This window comes from Heterocephalus glaber, unplaced genomic scaffold, assembly GCF_053883595.1.
Source record: "Heterocephalus glaber isolate CG9 unplaced genomic scaffold, H.glaber_assembly_v1.0 deba00001537, whole genome shotgun sequence".
Classification (NCBI taxonomy): domain Eukaryota; kingdom Metazoa; phylum Chordata; class Mammalia; order Rodentia; family Bathyergidae; genus Heterocephalus; species Heterocephalus glaber.
Genome location: NW_028258332.1, coordinates 2,591,266 through 2,612,916, shown reverse-complemented (window position 1 = coordinate 2,612,916; position 21,651 = coordinate 2,591,266).

Below are 21,651 nucleotides of genomic sequence, written 5' to 3'. Positions count from 1 at the left end.
ATTTTTAGACTGCCATTTTAAATTATTGCTCTAAAAATTATTTTTATTTCAGGTGGATATGAAAGGATTGAATTTTCAAGAGACTATTCACAAAATTGGGACTTGTCCGTTAATAACAACAGTTCAAAGAAAATTGATTCAAACATGTCAACTGAGCAGAGGGAATTGAAGAGATAAGTGGACATAAATAATTCTAGAAGGAAAATTAAAGTTAATATTTAAGATGATCTGAGACATACTTAAATTGCCTCTCACATAAGTATTAAAAAACAAGACATATATCACAAAATCTCTGATATTTATTGTTTGAATAAACTTGGAAGATCTTATAGTGGGTTAGGCATGTACCTATTTATCAATAGATGAATCAGAGGCTGTAGTCCCCAGTATCACACACACACACAAATGTAACACTCCACATGTGAAAGGGACACATGGCTCAGAAAGATTGGGACAGCTAAATAAAAATGGAACCCTCGGGGCCGGGGATTTAGCTCAGTGGTTTCGCCGCCTGCTACGCAAGTGCAAAGACCGGAGTTCGATCCCCGGTACCAAAAAAAAAAAAAAAATGGAACCCTCAAGATAATGCATATTTAAGATTAGCACATGCCCGTCATCTCAGCATTCTGGAAGGCTGAGGCAGGAAGGTCACAAATGAGCCCAGCTTAGGTATTTAGTGATTGCATAAGACCTTGTCTCATAAAAAGAAAAATTAAAATACACCATCTTTTGCAAACTTCCACCTTTGTATTGAAATTACATTAGTAGTTCAGTATCTGTAATATTGTTTATATAGTTTTTCATTCAAGCTTGTATCCTTGTATTTATTTTAATGAAGTAATATGCTTATTTTATTTTCCCTCGATGCCAGTAATGCATAAATGCAAGATTTTGCTCTATCAATATTCTGCGTAGATGCTCTCTGCATCCAGATTTTTGGCCCATGACCATTGATTCATTTCAGAAGCTTTTATTCACCATCTCCCTTGGTGACATTCATCGTTCCCCACCCTGGGTGACCTTTGACACAAATTTGGAAGAAAAATCTCTAGAATAAGTCCCCAAGGAATCATTCTTCCTTAATGCATCTAATTACTACCTAGGAAATGTGAGCGATATTATGCAGAAATTCTAATGAAAGCCAACCTATGCAATGCTTCAGCCCAGTGGTCTCCTAATTATATTAGGTTCAAATACAAATATTTTCCAGGAAGAAATTTGGAAATTATGACATTCTGTAGAAAACCAAATCAGTTAAACCCAGAGGGTACTATCCTCACTTAATATGGTAAAGTGATCTTTGCTGTTTTATCCAGACCCTGTAATTTTCGGAGTATGTGTCTATTTCCTTCTGATGAAACCCATAGCTCTACATGAAATATTTTTCTTTGTAGTATGGAAATAGATAAGTCAACATATTAAAATTCCTCCAATTGCTTTGACTCCAATGAAGATAAGCAATGAGGTGCTCAAATGTACGGCCTTCATCCTACTCTCGAAATACCACACAGACGCGTTTTTAGTAATGCTGTGCATGCTGCAGTCGGGTGTCTGTGCTCCAAACTCATGCTGAAATATAAACCATACCCAGGTGACGGAATTAGAAGAGGGGCCTTTAAAGTGACTAAATCTGAGGGTAGAGCCTGCAGAATGGTGTTACTGCCCCTACAAAAGAGGCCCTGGGAGCCCCGCCTCCCACTGTGTGAGCACACACCTGGACATGTCCTCTATGTACCAGGAGGCACCGCCACTGATTCTACCCAGGCCTGGATCTCGAACTTCCAACCTCTAGAGCTCTGGAGGGTTTATGAGGCACCTGGTTTGTGGCTTTTCTATAGCAGCCAGAGCAGACTAAGAGACTAGATGCGAATTACAGTGAATTGCACGGGCTGATTTGTAAGGATAAATAGAATAATTAATAAAAGAGTGGTTTTCTTGACAGTTTTCTTCGTCATAATGGATTTTTTTCCCAATTTCAAGATTTAAATAATGTGGTAAATAGAGATGCATATTCACCAAACCATCTTGTTTTTAATGAAAATCTGGATGGCCAATCTAATGCTAGGACTCTTTAGTGTTTTTCTGTAGTATTTTTCTTATCTCCAGTCACACAAAGTGCAAAGGCTTACATGTGTACACACACGCTGTCCCTTTCCAATGCCAAAAGTGCTTCATGCAGCCCCTTGTTCTCCTGCTGCTGTCAAAGAAGAAGAGAAAGAGACACTGTTCCAGGTGGAAGCCTTTCATCTAGCTACAGCATTCTGCCTCTTGAGTGTCACAGCCTTTAGGGGCTGAGAAACCCTGAGTCCTGTCTCCCTCTTGTCACCATATCTGCTCCACACCCTGCCACCCAGCTCAAGGCTTGCTGTGCTGCAATTTTCCTCCAGGGCGCAGAGCCTGCTGATGTTGAGGGAGGCCTAAGAGAAAACTGGAGCCATCTTTCAAATTATTCATTCATTTCTTTCATGTTGCTGTTACTCTTTAGGCTTTCTTTGTCGCAGGTTTCATTTAAAAGCTGTAGGATGCATCCATGGAGGAATCCTGATGAGATTATGACCCCTGAGCTTCTAAGCTCTGAGAGCTGAGTGCCCACAAGCACCAAGAGTGATAGAGAAGCCAGCGGTTTATCATCTTCTCCAGGTGCTGGGAGCTGTGCAGATAGGGCTGGGGCTGTGCTTGGTGCTGGAGAAGCCACGTGCTTGCAGCTTTACCTTGGGGTCTGGAATGGACCTCGCCCAGAAAGGAAGTGAGGAAGAGGGAAGGAGGTCCAATGAAGTGACCTGGGGGGAGGCCCTGTCGGAGAACAGCCATTACAAAAATCAGCAGGAGGAGTATGCCTGTCAGCACTGGAGGACTTGGCGGGGGACCGTGCTGCTACGACACTCGTAGCCAGGGAAAACGCCAGGGAGCCTGGTGGCAGGACCCATCTTGGAAGATCCAAGGGGAACCCATGGTGGTGCTGTCCCATGCCATGGTGAGTCACAGCACGACTCACAGGTTAATAGCCTGACACTGGGTACCTCAAGCAGCGTGGGATATGTGAGGCAGGAGTGATGCAAGAGGATGCAAGCAAGACCTGCAGAGTGAAGAGGCCAGGGGCTCAGAGCAGGGCCTTACCAGCAGAGGTGGAGAGCACATTAGGAGCAAGGCCCAAGGCAAGGATGCTGTCTCTTCGACAGCATGTGGAAGACAGCACAGGGATTCGGGTCTGGTCTGGTGGTTAGCGTGTTGGGAATTTGCCATCTTCTATGGCTTGTGTTTAGATGACCCCCTGCAAAGCCTCATGCAGTCATAAACGGGGCTCTTTCAAAGGTGGCTGGATCTAGAGTGTGTGATTGATTCATGGTGCAGTGCTAGGCTTAAGGGTGCTGGGATTAGGGTGGGTGGTTAGTAAATCAGTCCACTGACTGGTTTGACACCCACCTAGGCCAAGTAGCCTAGACAGAGTATAAAAGGGGCAAAAAGAAGCTGCTAAGGTCCCTTGGACTTGCTGCCTTCTGCTTTCTTGCTTCTGCCTGCCATGGACTGTTTCTCCTCTGCAATGCCCATCTGCCATGCCACTATTCCTTGGAGTCAGCTGCCTATGGACTGAAACCTCTACAAACCGTAAGCCAAATAAAGCATCCTCCTTTATCTTTGGGTGTTGGGTATTTTGTCTCAGCAATGAGAGTAAAGTAAGTGAGACAGAATTTGGTACCAGAGAAGTGGTGCTGCAACTCTACCTGACCGTATGGTTTAGGAGCTTTTGCAGCTGGCTTGTGGAGAGGGGAAGAGTCAGGAAAGGTTCAGAGATGCTGGCTGAAAAAGTAGAACTGGAACACTTGAGGCTTTAGTTGATGGCAGATTCTGGTCAGAGCTCAGAAGACCAGAATGCTGATAGAAATGCTCCTGGTAAAGACTGGGCTCAGGAGGTTTCTGCTGGAAGAAGGACTACCTTTACTGTTGCACTCCAGATGATGTGTGTTATACCTTGGCAGGAAGTTTGTCTGCATTTTGTTCATGTCCAGAGACTTTTCCCAAGACTGAGATTAAGGGCAGTGGACCAATTAATCTTACAGAAGAAATTTCAAGGCAGTCTAATGTTGAGGCGGTGGCATGGCTACTGTTGGGGGCTCCTAGCCAGATTTATGTTGAGAATCAAGAGCAAAGAGCCCAGAAGAATGATTTAAAATATTTTGAATTTGGTCAGAAAGAAAGCTCCAGTACAGTTGGAACAGAGAGAAATTGGTTGCTGCAAAGACTAGCAAGAAAAAGCCAAGTATTTCAGAAGAAGACAACAGAAAAGATGGCCTGAGCACAACACCAGAACCAGCAGGACTCTAGCCTTTGCAGTCTCAGAGTTGCAAAGGTGAAAGTCTTCGCTTTGAGAAGAGAGCCCCAGAGCACCTTGCTCCAGAATGGTGGTGGCCTAGGGAAGTTGGGCCTTGGCATTTGGTTCATAGGCACTGGACTGGACCCCTACAGCTAAGAGAGAAGGAAGCCCTGCTACTGCTCCAGCTGACGGCTGACTCTGATATCATCCACATGGAGGATGTCCATACAGAATGCAAGAGTTGTGAGGTCAAGAAGGCTTTCACCCAGATTTCAGGAGAAGGTCTAGGAGTCAGACAGTGTGTCCCATGTGTGAAGCTGTGAGTGTGAAGCCAAACCCAGAAATTTGGAGAAGCCAGCAGTGTGGATCATCTGAGGAAAACTGTACAGAGTGAGCAAAGCTATCCCAAGAGAGAGGCCAAGAGAGCTCCAACCACCCATGTGTCCTAGGGATGGAGCCACCCAAGTCCTTTGCAGCTCACAACTTACCACAGATTGCCTGGGGTACTGGATGTGGAGCTACAGGACTTAATGTCTGCCCTGCTGGATATTGGACTTGCTTCCTTCCCATTCCTTTCTATCCCCTTCTTTACACCTTTTGGAATGCAAACGTCTCTCTTGTGCCATTGAAGGTTGGAAGTGTTTAACTTTCTTTTCATTTGTACAGGCTTTTAAGGCTAGGAGTTTGCTTTAAATCTCAGAGGAGCTGTTGGAGTTGGACTTTGCAGCAGTGCTGAGACTGTTAGGACTTTGGCAGCTCTTGGAGACGGACTCAATGCCTTCTGCATAAAGGGATGCTCATGAGTTTCTGGGAGCCGGGGCGGAATGTCACGGCTGTGTCTAGAGGTCCTCCAAAGCCTCATGCAGTCATAGGTGGGTGGGGCTTCTTCAGAGGGGCGGGATCTAGAGTGTGTGACTGACTCATGGTGCAGTGCTAGGATCAAGGTGCTGGGATTACGGGTCGTGATTACTGGACTACTCCACTGATCGATTTGGCACCCACTCTAAGCCAGGTTGCCTAGGTACAGTATAAAAGGGGCGGGCAGAAGTTGTTATGATTGCTGAGACTTGGTGCTGCTGCTTGTCTTCTGTAACACCCCTCTGCTGCCCTGCCTTGGAGCCAGTCAACCATGGACTGAAACCCCTACAAGCTGGGAGCCAAGATAAACCTTTCCTCATTTAACTTTGGGTGTCGGGTATTCTGTCTCAGGAATGAAAAAAGAACCGAATACACCACCCTCTCTCCTCCTGTTCTCCATGGCCCTTTCAGCTACTTTGCTTTCATTTCCCATGGCTGACCTCTAGGACTTTGCTCCTTGGATTCTCAGGTCAGAAGCTGCAGGACACTTGCTCCCTCCACCCACTGCTCAGCAGTCACCCCTGTCTGGGCTGTGATGCTGCCATGGTCCAGGGGATGCCCACCGCCTGTACACTGTGGCCAGAGCTCTTTGTTCTATTTTCCAGCAAGCTCCAGAGGACTCTCAGGGATCACTAGATGATTTCTGTGTGACAATGCCGAGAAAGAGAGAGGGAGAGAGGGAGAAAGAGGAAAATGGAAACAACTTTTATAAATGAAACAGGAAGAAGTGTTGAGGGAAGTGAAGAGAATGGAAAAAAATTAAGAAATATTATGTACAGGTACAAATTCCCCATGATGAATATGATCATTAAGTATGGCAAACATACACAAACATAAATGAATTAAAAAATCAAGTAAAAGGAAAAAATATGCAATTCCGAGGATGTCTCAGAACTGTGACTGTGCAAGGGAACTCTGTGTTTGACACAGTTCCTCCTGAGATGCCTTCTGACAGTTAGCGGGTCCAGCAGTACAGATTTCCCTTGGATATTTTAGAGCATTATGGTTTAACATTTTCCATCTGGTGCCAAAAGCGCTGTTAGAAAAATGAAAATACAGTTCTGCTGGATCAATCAGCTAATTGTTTGCTCTGCATTATGCTAATTCCTTTGGCCAGCACTTTCATTGAACCTGTGTCTCCACAGTATCAAAGTCACCATTATGGTCAAGGAAGCCAGTTAAAAATAATCAGTCAGGTTAGTAGGCTGGTTAAGATGCTAAACAGACAGCCAGAGCCCACTGTGGACATGATGGCAATACTGTTTTTGTTCTCTTTCTTCTTTAAAGCAAAGGCAAAAGTAACAGTTCCCGGTGGAAACACCTCTTGGGGGTACCCACCTATCCCCCTTGCTACAAGGGTGAGCATTGGAAGCCAGGGACAGCACCCTGTCCCCCAGATGCACTGGGAAGGCCCATAGGACCTTGTATGAGTGTGTCCCAAAGCAGGGACATCAGGACTGTGGCGAGGCTGGGTTTCGCTTTGGCCTCACTCTGGCCCCTCATCTGACTTGGAGTCAGGTCCTGATTCAGAGGGGTTAAAGAAAGTTGGCTACGAAAGTGACTTCATTGTTGTTGTTGAGTTTTTAGGTTTTTGTGTGTTCGCTTTTTTGGAATTCTATTCTAAGGAAACCTCATATGTGCTGATGTGGCCCCTAAGCTGTGTTGGGACCCAAGATCACCCATCTGTGTCTCTCTTACCAGAATTAAGCCATTCCAGGCCTTAGCTCTGACATCCAGCTTGCAATTTGAGTGGGCCAGATTCTGCCTCCTGTAGCATGTGTCTTTGTCAGGGAGCCTGTAGTGCGCAAACAGCCTGAAGGTGTGAGGTCAGCGTGCTGCCGGAGGCTGATGGGCACACAAGCTGTGGCCAGGGTGCCGAGACCAGAGCTTCTGCGTGGAGCTCACCTCGCTCAGCTGGAGGATGAAGGACGGGCAGCCATGGAGAACAGTGCTGCCCTCTTGCTGGGCTCTCTCTATGTAAATTCTTCCTGAGGCCTCCATTTCTGCAGTGTTTTTGTGAGTACATTGTGCTGTTTCTTTACTGTGCTTTTCTCTGACAGTCTCATGAATTCTCAAGTAGATAAAGTATGTTTTCATCTAAAATAATCACAGACAAATCACCATTTTGTACAAAAAAGCTCACCTTTGCTGAAAGGCCATAAGCAGTCCCTAGCCTCCCATTCCACACCTGACAATACTCATCCAGGAGAAGCATTTTAGCGCCGTGCTAAGGCGTCTGTCTACACCCCCATGTGGGCAGGACTTGTGTGTCCTGTGGTGAAAAGTCAGGTGGAGGCTGTGACTCAGTTGCCCATTTCCAATTCAACTGCTCACTCTTTGTGATCAGGAAACTCTTCAGAACGACAAAGTGAAATGTCAGCTGGCTACCAGTATGCATTTTAATAAGTTTCAGAATGGATTAAATATGAAAAGTATTAATTCAAATATTGTACCCTACTTTGCTATTGATCCAGTCCCAGATACTCTGTCTTCTAAGCTACAGGGAAAAATGTGCTGTGTATCACGCTTTATATGTGCAATTTGATTTGACAGGCTGTATAGTGCTATCAGAAGTATGGTGAGCTGTGTGATAGTCTGTCTTACTCCTTCAAAATAAGTGCATACAGATGACTCTCCTCTCTCAAAGCCAGCTCTGTGTTTGCAAACTTTGGTATAAGCTGCAGGTTTTTCCCCATCAAGCCTGCCTCAGTTTAGGTCTACATCTGCAGCCATGCACTGTAAATGGTTCTGCAGAGCGCTTGGGCCCTTCCATTGGAGCACGGTCATTTCCCCTTCCTGGACGGGAGGCAGAGAGGAGCCAGTACACATTTGCAGAGCTGGAAGGTGGCGGGGGTGCACTGTGCCTATTGGAAAAGGCATTCTGGGGATGTCGGGGGGCCTGCACACACACGGACAGCACTCTAGACTGGAGGAGCCTCCCTTACAAAAGGGCCACTTTCCGTCCTCCCTTCTGCAAGGGAGTCTGATAGGAGGAGGCGCCTGACCCAACGGCACCATTTAGGGAAATCCTGCATCCCGGCATCACCTCCCTGGAACTCTCTCCTTCAGCTCCATAACTGTTTGCCTAATTCCGTAGGCTTTCTCTACACTTTTCCCAGAGACTATTAATGTTTTATTTACCATTTCTGTCCCCACCCTAATCAGTGCTTTTTATTATTTCTGCTTAGTGTAACAACACATCCTGACATAAGCAATGAAATCGAGTTTAAGAAAAAAAAGCAAGTCCTGTATTATAGCGTCGCCTGGGGAGCCCGATGGCTTCTGCTGTGTTAATTTACACTAAAATCCATGACCCGGGAGCCTGATTGATTGCCAAGGGCAGAAATCCAGCCCCTGGCCTAGTTTATTTTGTGAACTGTAGCCTCGGATATCGCTGCAAGCCACAATGATATTGATTTGATATACACTAGATGGCTCTTTATGCTCTTTGGGAAATTTATTGTGCGGAGTCAGAGCCCGGCAGCCGGGCAGAAGCTGCTCTTTAAATTGAAGAGGCTATCACGGCACGACCCCAGGGCCACTCGGGTTACTGCGTGGCCTGGTCGGGCTGGGTCTGCTCAGGCCCCGGGGACCCTGCTCATCAGTTTTGAATGTCAAATCCCTTCAGAGAGCCTGAGTTATTGCTAATAGGGACTTGCCGGGCCTATGACATTTGGATGCCCTATAAGTTAAACATCATAACACTTTCTTCGTGTCATAGTCCTTTAAATTATGGCTGAGCACAGCACCTTTGCTCTGGCCGCTTAGCATCCAACCACGGCTGCAGAGATGAAGAGAGCTGCCTCCAAGGTGGGTGATCAGCCCTGCTATTATCAGCCAGAGAGCTCCAGCTGCCCCGGCTCCCCATCTATAAATTAGTGGGCTTGTCATGCGAAGTTCAATTGCGAAAACATCTTTGCCATCTTGTTTCTGCACTATAGAAACCCAGGGACCTTTGGCAGCCCGCACAGTAAAAGTGAGGGGGAGGAAGCGCGGGCTTGAAAGCTTTGGCCGTTTTTCTTGGGAGGAGCTGAGCTGCAGCTGGATAAAATATTGACAGAGAGAGAAACGTCACTGGGCACTCATGGGCATCTTATGCATGAAATAGAAAAGAAATTATTTTTGTTAGAACAATTTGCAATCATTCTCCCTCTTAGGGACGGCCTTGGTGCCTCTAATCTCTGATTTCTGCAGAGAGATATCATTCTGCAACCGACCATTGGCACGCTGCTGACAGATGAGTTGCTCACTCTTGGTTGGCTTATTGTGACTGATTCCCATGTCGGAGCTGCTGGAACACCCACGGGTATCATTGGCTCTGGCCTGGAAGAGAGGCCCTGACACTGGTGAGGCACACTCCGAGAACAGAGTGTTAGAAAAGCAAGGAGGACTCACAGCTGGAAATGCCCTCCTGCTGGGGACAGTAGATAGTCAAGATGTTCCCCTAATAAATAGCTAACTCTATTTTCTCAGAAACCCAGTGTGCCCCTCTACATCGAAAGGGATGCACAGCGTGGCTTGACAACAGATCTTGAGCCACTGGTGAGTAATTCAGTGAACTGTTGCAAGTGTAACACCACTTTGGCTGGCTTCCATAAGCCTGGGCTCTGCGATTTTAAAGGTCCTGAAAAATGGCCTCCTCAGGTCACTGTTAATATCACACTGCCCAACACCAAAAGTCCCACGACTCAGGTCCTTCTGGACATCTCCAGTAGGTACAAAGGCATTAAGCATGTAGGTAAGACAGCTCGCCATGCAGACCCTGAAAACCAGGAAGTAATACATGGAAGTGGGAGACAGATTAGTGAGGACCTGATTTCTGGACGTTACTTTCAAGAAGAGGCTTGGGAAGGTCCAGGCGGGAGCACATTGCTGGGGCTGGGTGTGTGTCTAAGGCTCTGGGCTTGGCATTGCGAGTGCCATCAGGGATCCTGTTGTGCTTGCCTCTGTGTGCTTTCTGTGTGCTTTCTGTTTCCTCCTCATCCAGTGGACTACAAAATGGACCATCTATAATGAACTTCAAAGGGTAGATGTGAAATAGGATAGAACATGGAAAAGTCTAACCTAGCTGAGACTGGCTACTGAAATCCAGGCAGCCCAGAACTGGCTTGCTGGGGCTGCCACAGCCATGTGTTGTAGACTGAATGTCTCAGCTCTTTGCTGCCTCACCTTTGCTGAGGCAGATTCCTAGAGCAAGTCACTGCTTCCCCGAGGCCTCTGTCCCTGGGCCCGAGACACCAAACCGAGTGGTCTGTGTCCTAACCATGCTCACGAGGGCCCGGCCTGCCCTCGTGACTGTGACTCCAGTTTACTTAATTATTTCTTTAAATGTCCTTTCTTCCCAGAAGGACAGGTTCCAGGGTTTGGAAGGACAGGATTTCAATATACGAATTTCCAGGTGACACAATTTGGCTCCTAATAAGTCTTTATGATGAAGAAGTATAAGCCTTCCCTGAAATCTTGTCTCGTGTGGAGTCTTAGTTTATGATGATTTATCTTTCTGATACCCCTGTTTATATTTTTAATATGAATCAACTAACCATGTTTTGTAGACAAAATTGGGAAAAAGAGAATGTACAAGGGCAAAAAGAGAGAATGAAGAAAGAGCATCTGTAATTCCACCACTCAGAGGAAAACGCTGTGCTACAACTTTCATGTGCTTCCTTGTCTTGGCATTTATGCTCATGTGAGCACATTTTGGCCAAAAATGGGATTATATCACTTAGCAACCCACTTTCCTCTCCCGTAACAGGGCATTGACTGTATCAAGTACCCTTGCAAGAAAAGCTTATTACAATTTTTGATAATGTGTATTTTATTGTGTAGAGAAACAATAACATTTACCAATCCCATAATTTGAAATGTGTAGGATGTTTTCATATTTTGCTTTCAATAAAGATTCAGCCAGACACATGTGTTGTTCATATGTCCTTGTGAGCATGTTCCGTTGTTTCTCTAGGTTATTTATCTGGTTTTGACTCCATAAAGAAAAAGAAGGCACCTGTCCTGCAGAATGATGTGCAGCCAGCACCAGTACACTCTCCAGTACCCGTGGTTTCTCAATAAGGATTTTAAAAAACAGTGCTGGTGGGAAAGTAAACTAGTACAACTACTATGGAACTCAGTATGGAGAGTCCCCAAAAACTAACAGCAGGAATTCCATTCAACCCAGCTGCTCTCCTTTTAAGCATCTTCCCCAAAGAGGTGAAGACACCATTTGAGGGGGCCACACACACACACACACACACATTTCCAGCAGAACAACTCATAGTACCTAAATCCTGGAAGCAGCCTATATGTCCACCAGCAGATGAACGGATAAAGAAAATATTTATACACCACAGAGCGCTATTCTGCTATAAAAAAAGACAAACTTGAGTCATTTAAAGGAAAATGGAGGCTGCTGGAAACCATAATGTTGAGTCAACTAAATATGACACAGGAGCTCAAAAATTGCATGGTTTCTCTCATGTGAGAAATCAAAAGTATAAATAAAGAGCAAAATAAATGGCAGATACTAGGAAACAAGAAGACAAGTCTTTAGCAAAAGGGAATGGACCAAGAGATGGGGGAGCGAGAGAGAGCAGGAAAGGGGGTGAGAAAGTTATCAAGTCCTGTGATGTCCATGCTCCACCTCCCCATGAAGGATGTGGCAATGATGTACCAGAAACAGGTACTAATAAACAATGAAGATGGAGAAAAATTAAAACTGAAATCCTCTCTGATTCAAGGAAAAAGAAAAAAGAAAGAAGCGAGTGTGGCAAACTTACACTCTAGCTGTGGAAGAGCTGAATAAATGTAGCCGCGATCCACAAAGCACTGTGGGCATGAAATGTACAAAAACAATGGGATTTAGGAAACCCTCGTTGTGGAGAAAGGCGCTGCGGTTGTCTGCACTCGAGTGATCAGGGCCAGTATGCCCAGGGGAAGGTGCCTTTGGAGCCATGAAGGCTGCTGCTTTTGGAGAGCATAGCCTGTCTGGGCCGCAGCTTAACTCTCACACAGCCCTGCGCGTCCCGGTGCCGAGGACGCTCCCATCAGGTGCATTTTACTCCGTTCTTGCCCAGTAGCGCTAAGGGTTTTGAGATCTCTTTTGCTTCATATTTTTAAAGTAGCAATACCTTACTAAAATAGAATTAAAAAAGAATTTGGGCTGGCAGCCAGTCGAGAGCATCTGAGATGTGACTTGCTCCCTACAGTCCAATGGCCTGGGTCCCCGAAGGGGACAACGCACTTTTAGGCCATGTCCCTCAGTCACAGAGCCGACCAAACGCGTCTTCCATCTCCGTGGTGTGGGTGGTGTGGTGATTCCACGCAGCCCTGGAATCTCGGTTTCCTCTTGTGTGACGTTCATGCTGCGCACATCCGGAGTTAATGAGCGGGCACATCACAGGTCGGGCCTCTTGCACAACAAACAGGTCATTCCTGTTGTCTCCAATTCCTCAAGAAATGAGAACAAAAAATACAATTTCTATACCTTGATGATTCCAGTTGTAATAACAGTGTACATACGTGAGCATGTGTGTTTATATGACCATGCGTGTACACACACGTGAATCGCTCCCAAACACTCAGCTAGAGACAGACACGTGTACCAAGGATGCGTAATTACTCTCCCTGTACTGCAGTGACCTCACTGATTTAGGAATCCATCACAGTGTTCTCCAGTCAATACTAGCAGGGAAGGAAGAACTGATGGTAAGAAATGCACATCCTGCAGAGATCCAGGCTTGGTCCAGAGCACTGCCCAGAGCTGAGTCCTTCAGTAAGAACAAAACTCGGCACCCTGTGACAGCTCGGGCCCCCACCAAGGTCCTGTGCTCATGACAGCGCTCAGAGCCAAAGAGAGCTCTTCAGGCAGGAAAGTCCCTTGATTTCAGAAGACGGAGAGCTGGCTGACTAAGGCCAGAGAGCTAACTGTGGTAGATCAGGGCCAGTATTGACATTCTGCCTTCTTGTTCAGCCATACAAATGTTAATATACACATCTCAGTAACAAGCTGCATCATGCACAGAGAGAAGGTGCTGATGACCACGGCTCTGTCTTTTTCTGTGTTCTCGCTGTTGGTAAACACTGTTGAGTTCAGCATCTGCACTTCTACACTCACAGGTGTGGTCCAGACGGGCCGATGTTCAGCCAGAGCAGCCAGGGTTGGGAAAGAAAGGCCCGAAAGATGACTCCAGGAAACGAGGTAAGAAGTCCAAAAAAAGGGCTTCCCTCCTGAGGAGTGCACTGGAGGTGAGGCTCAGAGCCTGGGTCTATGTCAGAGCTCTGCTCAGGACAGGTGATGGGAGAGAACCTGGCCAGAGCGGGGGCTGAGCAGGGGCTGAGCAGGGCTGGGTCTCCAGGTCGGAGCTGCCCCCACAGGGACACTGCTTACGTCAAGGGGCTGCTCTGCCCGCCCACAGCAGGATGGAGGGGCAGCCACTCTGCCAGGACAGACACAGCCTCATCTCCACTTGTACCAAGGTTCAAGGGTTCGGCGACAGAGTCCTGCTCTGTCTGGATGGTGACAGGAGCAGAGGGCTCCAGGCAAGACGTTCCTCTCTTGGTGTTTGCTTCATAGAAACTCCAGAAGGGACAGACATTACAGTGAGGGGCCTGCTACAGAGTCAGGACGGGGAGAGACACATAGTCCTGCTGGACAGGACGCTGGGGTCCTCAAAGTTGCTGCTCACTGTGAACAGGGTCCCCTGATGCGAAGGAACAGCACGGGCCCTGCCACAGGGAAGGCCTCCAAAGCCACACCCCTGGAGGAGGCGCCCCTAGGAGGCAGGGTCAGAGAGCCTGGCCCAGACTGGCCTGGACATTCATTCCTGAAGCGGCAATCCTCCAACCCACCCGATGGCCTGGCAGGTGCACGTGCTACCTCTGACTCCATGAGCAGCGTCCATGGGTCTGGGGGGCCAATGCCTGCATGTCGGAAGTGGTTCTGAAACAGGCTGCAGGATCACGCCTGGGGAATACCTGCACACAGCCCCTCTCCTGGGGAAACACCACCTGAATTCTCGCCAGGAAGCAAGGTCTCTGTGGGGTCACTGCAGAAGCTGGGGTGCCTTCTCCTCCACGTGTCACCTCACGCGGCAGCCTTCTCTCTCCTCCCCTGTCCAGCACTGAGCCGTCTGAGAGGCAGCTGTGCACTCCACAAGGAGGAAAAGAGAACCAAGAAACGGTGGCACAAAAAGTCCCGGGGAACTCATACCCCACGCACACCCGCCCTAAACACCTGTCTGTCCGCGAGCAGTGGGTGGTACTTTCCTATGGTGGCTCTCCTGGCTGAGAGTGAGGAGGCTTTGGACCAGCAAGAGTCCCCTCGCCCACACCCTGCCTCTCCATCCAGGCCCAAACGCCAGGCACTCATTTTCCCTTCCCAATGTTTCAAGAACTTTTACTTAAAAACCAAACCCTCCTCTCAATTCAATGTAAATGGTTCTGAGGATTCTCAAGTGTAATTTGCTGTATAACGTGTACGTGTCAACTGACGGAGCCGGAAGCACCTATCTGGAGCATTTGACTGAGCTCTCCCCCCTCGGCCCCTGCCACTTTCTTCTTCCATGGTGACTTCTGCCCATCAGCACCCTTGCACCAGGCCCTCTGTCCCCGGCAGAGCAGAGAAGGGTACATCCTCAGAGAGCTCACTCTCCGTGTGCCCCTCATGTTCCTCCTGCCTGGGAAGCGTGAGCACCCTGACGGCCCAGGTGAGAAGCAAGTGGAGGAAAGGCTTCAGTACAGATGGCTCAGGGGCTCTGGCTGTGCACCGCTGCTGTCCTGGGCACTGAGGCACAGAGCAGCTCTGCCCCTTGCCTGGGTATTAGAATCGCTGAGCAGAGCCACACGATTTCTTCAGGCATGAACAAAAGGCTTCCATGCCTGCCGTCCGTCAGCCTCCGTACCTGCAGCTGTGGCTTCCACATCCTCAGAAAAGAACGGAGAAAAAATAAATCGTCTCACCATATTAAATATGAACAACTTCTATTTCTTGTCAAAATTCCCTGAAAGATATTCAGTGTAGTAACTATTTGCATAGCATTTACATTGCATGAGGTGTTATAAGCAATCTGGAGATGGCAAAGTGTACAGGAGAGTTTGTGAAGGTTAAACACAGATACTAGGACACTTCACTTCGTGACTCCAGTGTCCCCCGAAGTTGATATGCAAGGGAGCCCAGAACCAATTCCCGCAGGTACGCGGAGAGGACTTTCATTTATATTTCGGGTACAGATTCCTGTCTGCATCCTTAGTGTTAATTTCTCTGTTGTGATGAGATATGGGGAAAATAGAAAAAGAAATTCATACGGAATATTTTTTACCTTTTTCTTCAAATTACACTAACAAGCTTCATAATGCTGATTGTTAAGTTTTCTTTTAGATCTATCCCTCCCACCCCTACACCCCCCCTCCAGAAATACCAGTAAAACACATTTTTCAGGAAAAGAAATTTCTAAAATGCTAAAATTACTACGCATTAAACCATAGGAAAGTATATTAAACGAATATTTGGAGGCTGGCTGGCTTAAAACCAGAAAGCATGGAAATTAAACCTTTAGGCCTAAAATTTAACATAACTTAAAAGTTCTACGTTAGAGTTAGGCTAACGGTGTTTTCCCCAAGTTCATTTTTAGAAATTTCGTTCAGCTTTGAATTATGAAAGGAGAAAAAATACCCCCAAAAGAAATACAGAGCTCTGGCTGATGGTTAATTTTGGGGAAGATTCACCGCCAGACTGTTTAGCATTCTGTGCCTCCTTTTCGAGATGTGTGTGCTCAGAGAGAAGCCCCCGTTCCGGGCAATGCAAGTCTGTAGACATCGACTCCGAAGCTGTTATCCAAAGAAACACACTGTGGTGGTGTTTTCTTCAGAATTAAGGCACTGACTGAATCCCTTGACTTTTACTTTGCGTCTGTCAGGGTTTTGCAGTCAGTGATTCTCTCCAGCATGCAGTAGAAGGGGAAGAAGCCATTTCATATGCAGACATTTCCTTCTCGCCCAGATTAAGAGAGGCTCAAGGTGGGTGGACATGGCACAGCGTGGCAGGTCAGCTGTGGCCTGGCCTTCCGTCACCGACAGTGAGTGTTCAGCTCTGCACAGCACCCCTGCTAATGAAACTGCTTCTCCGTCTCTTGTTAAGGGGCATGGCACTCTCTTTCACACCAGCGCTACACGGCTTTGACTTGGTCAATGTCCTCCTGGACACGGGTGTGTAACAAAACTACACATGTCTTGTAGCAGTGGAAAGATAAACCAGGGGCCCCAACAGCATTCTGCTCCCTGCTGGTGAGCCAGGCCTGTATGAAGTTTTGACGATTCCGTTCCATCTCCACGGGTTCCCTCTGTTGGAGGAAATAGAATTAGATTTCCTGTGCTCACATCTAACAATCTCTTGGCTAAAATCTTTTAAAAAAAGAAAGGTCCGATACTGAGTTTCCCACACAAGGTGAGATATTGGCTGGAAACTGAATGATTTACGTGGACTTTTTGTGTACACACTGGTCACTGACCACAGACCTGGCTGGCAGGTGACCACGTTTTGGAAATAAATCATTGACACTTTTTTGCTCCTGGGAAGATAAGGGCCTGCTTTCCCTTGACCTTGACCTTGAGCTGCCATCCCTGGATCTCAGCCCATGCCTGATGCACCCCCTTCTGAGTGAAAGTGCGAAGCTCCTGCTGCGGGTGGAGCCACGCCTCATCAGGCGTTGGGAGCAGTGTAAGTGGAAAGCGTGCCTCCTCTCCTTCACACCTGCGCTTAGCGACCCAGAGCACCGCAGTGTTAATGATTCCCCTCCTGACCTGGGGCTGACTGCCCGCTGAGGGTCCCGGCTGCCCCAGCACCTTGAAAGAGTTCACAAGTAATTAAGGGCAGCCTGAGCGGAGGGCTGAATCCAGAATTTAAAGTCTTTGGGCTGAATTCGCATCATTTCACACCATCATGAAGTTCAAAAGTCTGAAGTGGAGCCATCTAGCCAGTGACCTCCCGATCCAGCCAGCATAGGCGCTGTGCACTTGTGCCCGGGGCAGCTGGGCTCCCCGCCACACACACACACGTGCACACACACACACACACGTGCGTGCACACATGCACACACACACGCAATTCCCAGCACTCCCCCCAGAGACTCTACCTCCAACCTCCCTTTTCTTTGGGCCAGCGCTGACCTCCCTGCTGGGGACACGTGGGGAGGCCTCGGTGTGCACTGTGGAGTTGAGCATGGTGCTGACTCACATCTGGCCCTTGGAGCACCTGCCGTGCTGGAGTTTGGCACGTCCATCCCCGTCTGCTCACCTTCTTTCAGGGCCCACAGAGGTCCTGGCACATCGGCGTGCAGCCCACAGAAAGCCATGCTTGTTCACCAGCTGTGGGCTGTGTGACCACAGGCCCTCAAAGCACAGACTTGGCCTGTGACAGACACTGGTGACGACTCGCCGAGCCTTCCTGCAAACCTCTCCAAATACTTTATCTCCCTGTGATGTTTCTTTCATAGGTAACAAAATCTGTTTGTGACCATGAACTATTGAGCCTATGGCTCCATAGGAAATATAGAAAATATTAGTTTACAGTGATGGCAATTTCATCACTTTTGATGAAACTAACCAAATTTTAGATTCAGTTAAAAGAGCAAAAGGCTACGAAGGATGTATTTTAACTTATCTTAAATTTTACTCGGTTGCTTTGCAGGTGAGAACTCAGCCGAAAGGATGATGTTTAATAAGTGCTGCCACAGTAACAGAATCATCGTCACCTTCGAGAAAAAGCCGCATCCAGTGCAGTGCACGTCCCTGCTTTCTGCTCCCCAACTCTTTACAGTCAGCGACAAAACCCTTTTTCTCAATGTCACACGTTGTAAATCAAAGGAATTTTTAAGGGGTGGAAAATGTCCGTGACGGGAGGGACTACCTCACACCCACGTGCAACTGTGTCACTAGCTAAGTGCTCGGCCTTCTGGTGCTCTCGCACGTCTGTGTTACAGTTAGGGCTCCCGATTAGAAATGAGGCCATAAAGTTGCGCCAAAGAATGACTGAGCTTGTGTGCCGGAATATGGGACTTCATGGCCTACATTTTGTTGGGTTTTATTATAACATGTGCTACATTAACTCACTCACCTTTAAAAACTTTTTTTTCTCTATTTGGAGGTTGCTGAAACATTTTTAAGTTGTTTCCTCATTTTTACTGATTATAGGAAAACCTCAATCATGTCCCCAAACTCACATTCGAATGATAATAAAAAATCATATTTTACTACCAAGTTGTTGCCAGGAGGTTAAAATATCACTTTGAAAAGCACTTATTCACTTATTTTTATTTTTCAAGAATCTCAAGGCAGCCTGGCTGAACTGTGACATGTGGTTGGTTTTAACTTCAATTTGTTTTATTTGAAAGAAAAAAAATTAATTTGCGTCTTCAAGAATGCAACTTAAGTAGGTCCATAAAAATAAACATGAGGCAAGCTCTATGGGATTTTTAGGAGCCAGGGCAAAATCTTAAAGGCGAAGGAAAACCAAGAATGTTCAAGAACCCCAAAAGGTGCTGGGTTCGGGAGTCAGAGTCTGCAGGATTTGTCCTTTAATGTCACACTGACTGGCCAAGCGGTCCCACCACCAGGGACACCTCTGTGTCCTGTCACGGGCAGGGAAACTGAGTCCTCTCTGTGCCCTGCCTGACACAGCGCCGCACCTCAGTGCTTGGCTCCTGCTTCTTCCCCTCCGTGGAGGTGCAGTCCACTCCTGTGTGCCTGCAGAAAGCCAGGTATTTCCGAAGCTCCTGCTGGCTGCACACATCCTGGGAACCTGCTTGTGTGCTGTCTGTAGCTACTCAGCACTCACCCCAGAGGTCCAAACTGATTGCTCTGCCCAAGAGGGAAATGCGACAGACACCAGGCCAAGACAAGCCAGGGAACCCCACTCCCACGCCAAGGTGAAGGCCGCCTTTGATCTTGTCTCTCTGTAGCTCCTCTTCCCTGCCAACCCTCCCCTCTTCCTGGACCCAAGGGTGCATGTCTACCCTGATTTCTAGCCCCCATTCCCTTTGCACATTTAAGTCATATGTGCCACAGGTATCTTAAACATTAAATTATGCTGCTGCCTCCTTGCTTGCCAAGAAGATGATCCCATGGGAAAAGGTTACAAATCATCAGGGGCAAGTTCCATAAGAAATTCTATAAACACGCTGTGGGCTGAACAGTGAAGTTTCCATTCTCTGATGGGATACATCTTCTCTTCCGAGTGACTCATCCTTAATCATCAGAGATACTCCACTTTCAGAATTCTTCTCCAGTCCTCGACTCAGAGTGCCAGAGTTCTGTGGATTCGTGCGCTACCACAGGAGTCTGGGACCTGCAAGCGTTGCTGCCCTGACACCAGGGAACACACAGTCCTGGCGACAACAGCGAGCCTCTGACCGGAAGTCCAGACTCTGCATCCGTGCGAAGAGTCTTAGTGCCCTGATCTTGCCTGGGCATCTAGAGTAGAGCCCGGCACATGGGATGGGTCCATACACATCTACAGATTGAATCCCGCACACACACACAGAACTGAAACTCCTGGGAGGAGGCTTCCCACGTGAGGGACATTTTCGACCCGCTGGTCACAGGACTGAGGCCTGTGAGTTCCTGCAGAGATAACAGATCCCGTCGGCCTCTGTGAGCTTTCAGGGGCCCTGAATTTTATAACTAGCTTGCTAATTGGGGCTTCCAAATTTTGGAAATGATTGTCCATGGCACTTAGACTTCACTCCTACTGAAGTTTTGCAAAAGTAAGACACTTGGATAACTCTATCAAGGAAATTAGAGTGGCTTCCTAATATCCACCAAAACCTAACTAAAGGTTTACTCATCGCACACATCCCACTGAAAATATCCATTCATTGGACAAGAAAAATGCACATCAATTCTTGTATACTCTTATTGTACATCAAAACTAACTTGTTTGAGAAACGGGAAGTAAAGAAATCTTACTCTGTGTAAGATGATATTCAATAACTACCTACTGGTGGTCAGAGTCATGGCCAGGACATCATTGCAAACTGTTTTGTGTGCAGGGCTGATGAGGAGAAGGAAAAGGGATAGTGAGGGAGAAGAGGGCTGTCACATGCTCTGTACTGGGTGCAGTGTGGATGTAGTGCTCAATGGCAATTTTCCCCACATGTTTACATCATAGATCTACATGGAAGCATAGTCCGTGAGAGGTGTATATCTGATTACCATAAATAGGAGACAAATACTGTGCATACATAAAATGCGTATGGCTACATACCTAAAAATATGGATTCTAAAGTGATGATACATGTTTGGGTTTCATTTGTTCATAGTATGCAAACTTCTATGCTCGGCTTGAACTCTGGCTGTGCTTTGGAAGAGGACTTGGATCTGGTGCTTTCTGATCTGGAAGCATCATCGCCACAACCTACTTCCAGAAAACTATCTGCACAATAATTGTGAGCTTCAGGGGTTGTATGCCTTCTAACTGAAATCCCAACTGTGTGCCTCCTCCGAGGAGGTTTAGTTCTTCCCCCAGCCATTGTCAAAGCCAAGCCACTTAGGAAACCTCCCTGCCCTTCATGGGACCTGCTGCTGGCCCTCACAAGAGGCTGCAGCTCTGTGCTCACCCACTCTTCAGTCTTTTCTGAGATGGTCCATGTTGGGCTCTCTCATAATAGCACAGAAAATAAAGGTGCATTTCACAGATCAACATAACTTGACCCTGATGCAAAGCGAAGTGTGCATTCCCTGTGGGTCATAAGTGAAGTGGAAGGCACATGGAACATTCTTAAGTGCTTGACTACATCTCAGTAATTTCTCTGGGAAGTCAAGTGGACCTGACTCCCCAGAGTTTTTCCTAGGATCACACTCCCTCCCACAGCATCATTGTCCATCATATATTATATCTCCTCCTTCCCTGTCATCATCTGTACCACCCATGTCCCCTGGAGAGGATTCCTGGTGGTCAGAGATGGTATCAAATATGCCAATGACATCATCATGGAGTGCGTCCAGACTTGGGGGCCAGGGGAGCATTTGCTGTTGGCTGGCTGATGAGACACCCACGTGAATGGTGAACGGACAGATAGATGGTGATGATGTAGGAAGGGAGAGATGGGTGGTGGGTGGTTGGACAGGTGACAAATGGACACGTGAATGGGTGAATGGATGAATAGATGGTGCACAGATGGGCGAATGGCTGGATGGATTCACGGATGGATGGGTAAAGATAACGTAGGAATGAGAGTCGTATATTCCCAAGGTATGTGAGACTAACACTGACATTTTTCTATCCATCTTTCCTAAAAAGCAGCAAAATTCACCTTATACAGCCAAAACACTCTGTCCTTTTGGAAAGCAGGATAAATTACATTCTGGGTCAAGATTCAGCCCTTGCCTATTCAAATTCCGATTTTCCAGGAGAAACAATAAGCAGTTGAGGCAACATTTGGCAAGAGCTCTAGAACTCTCTACCTTCTTTGCAGCTTTTTCTCCTCCTCACCTTT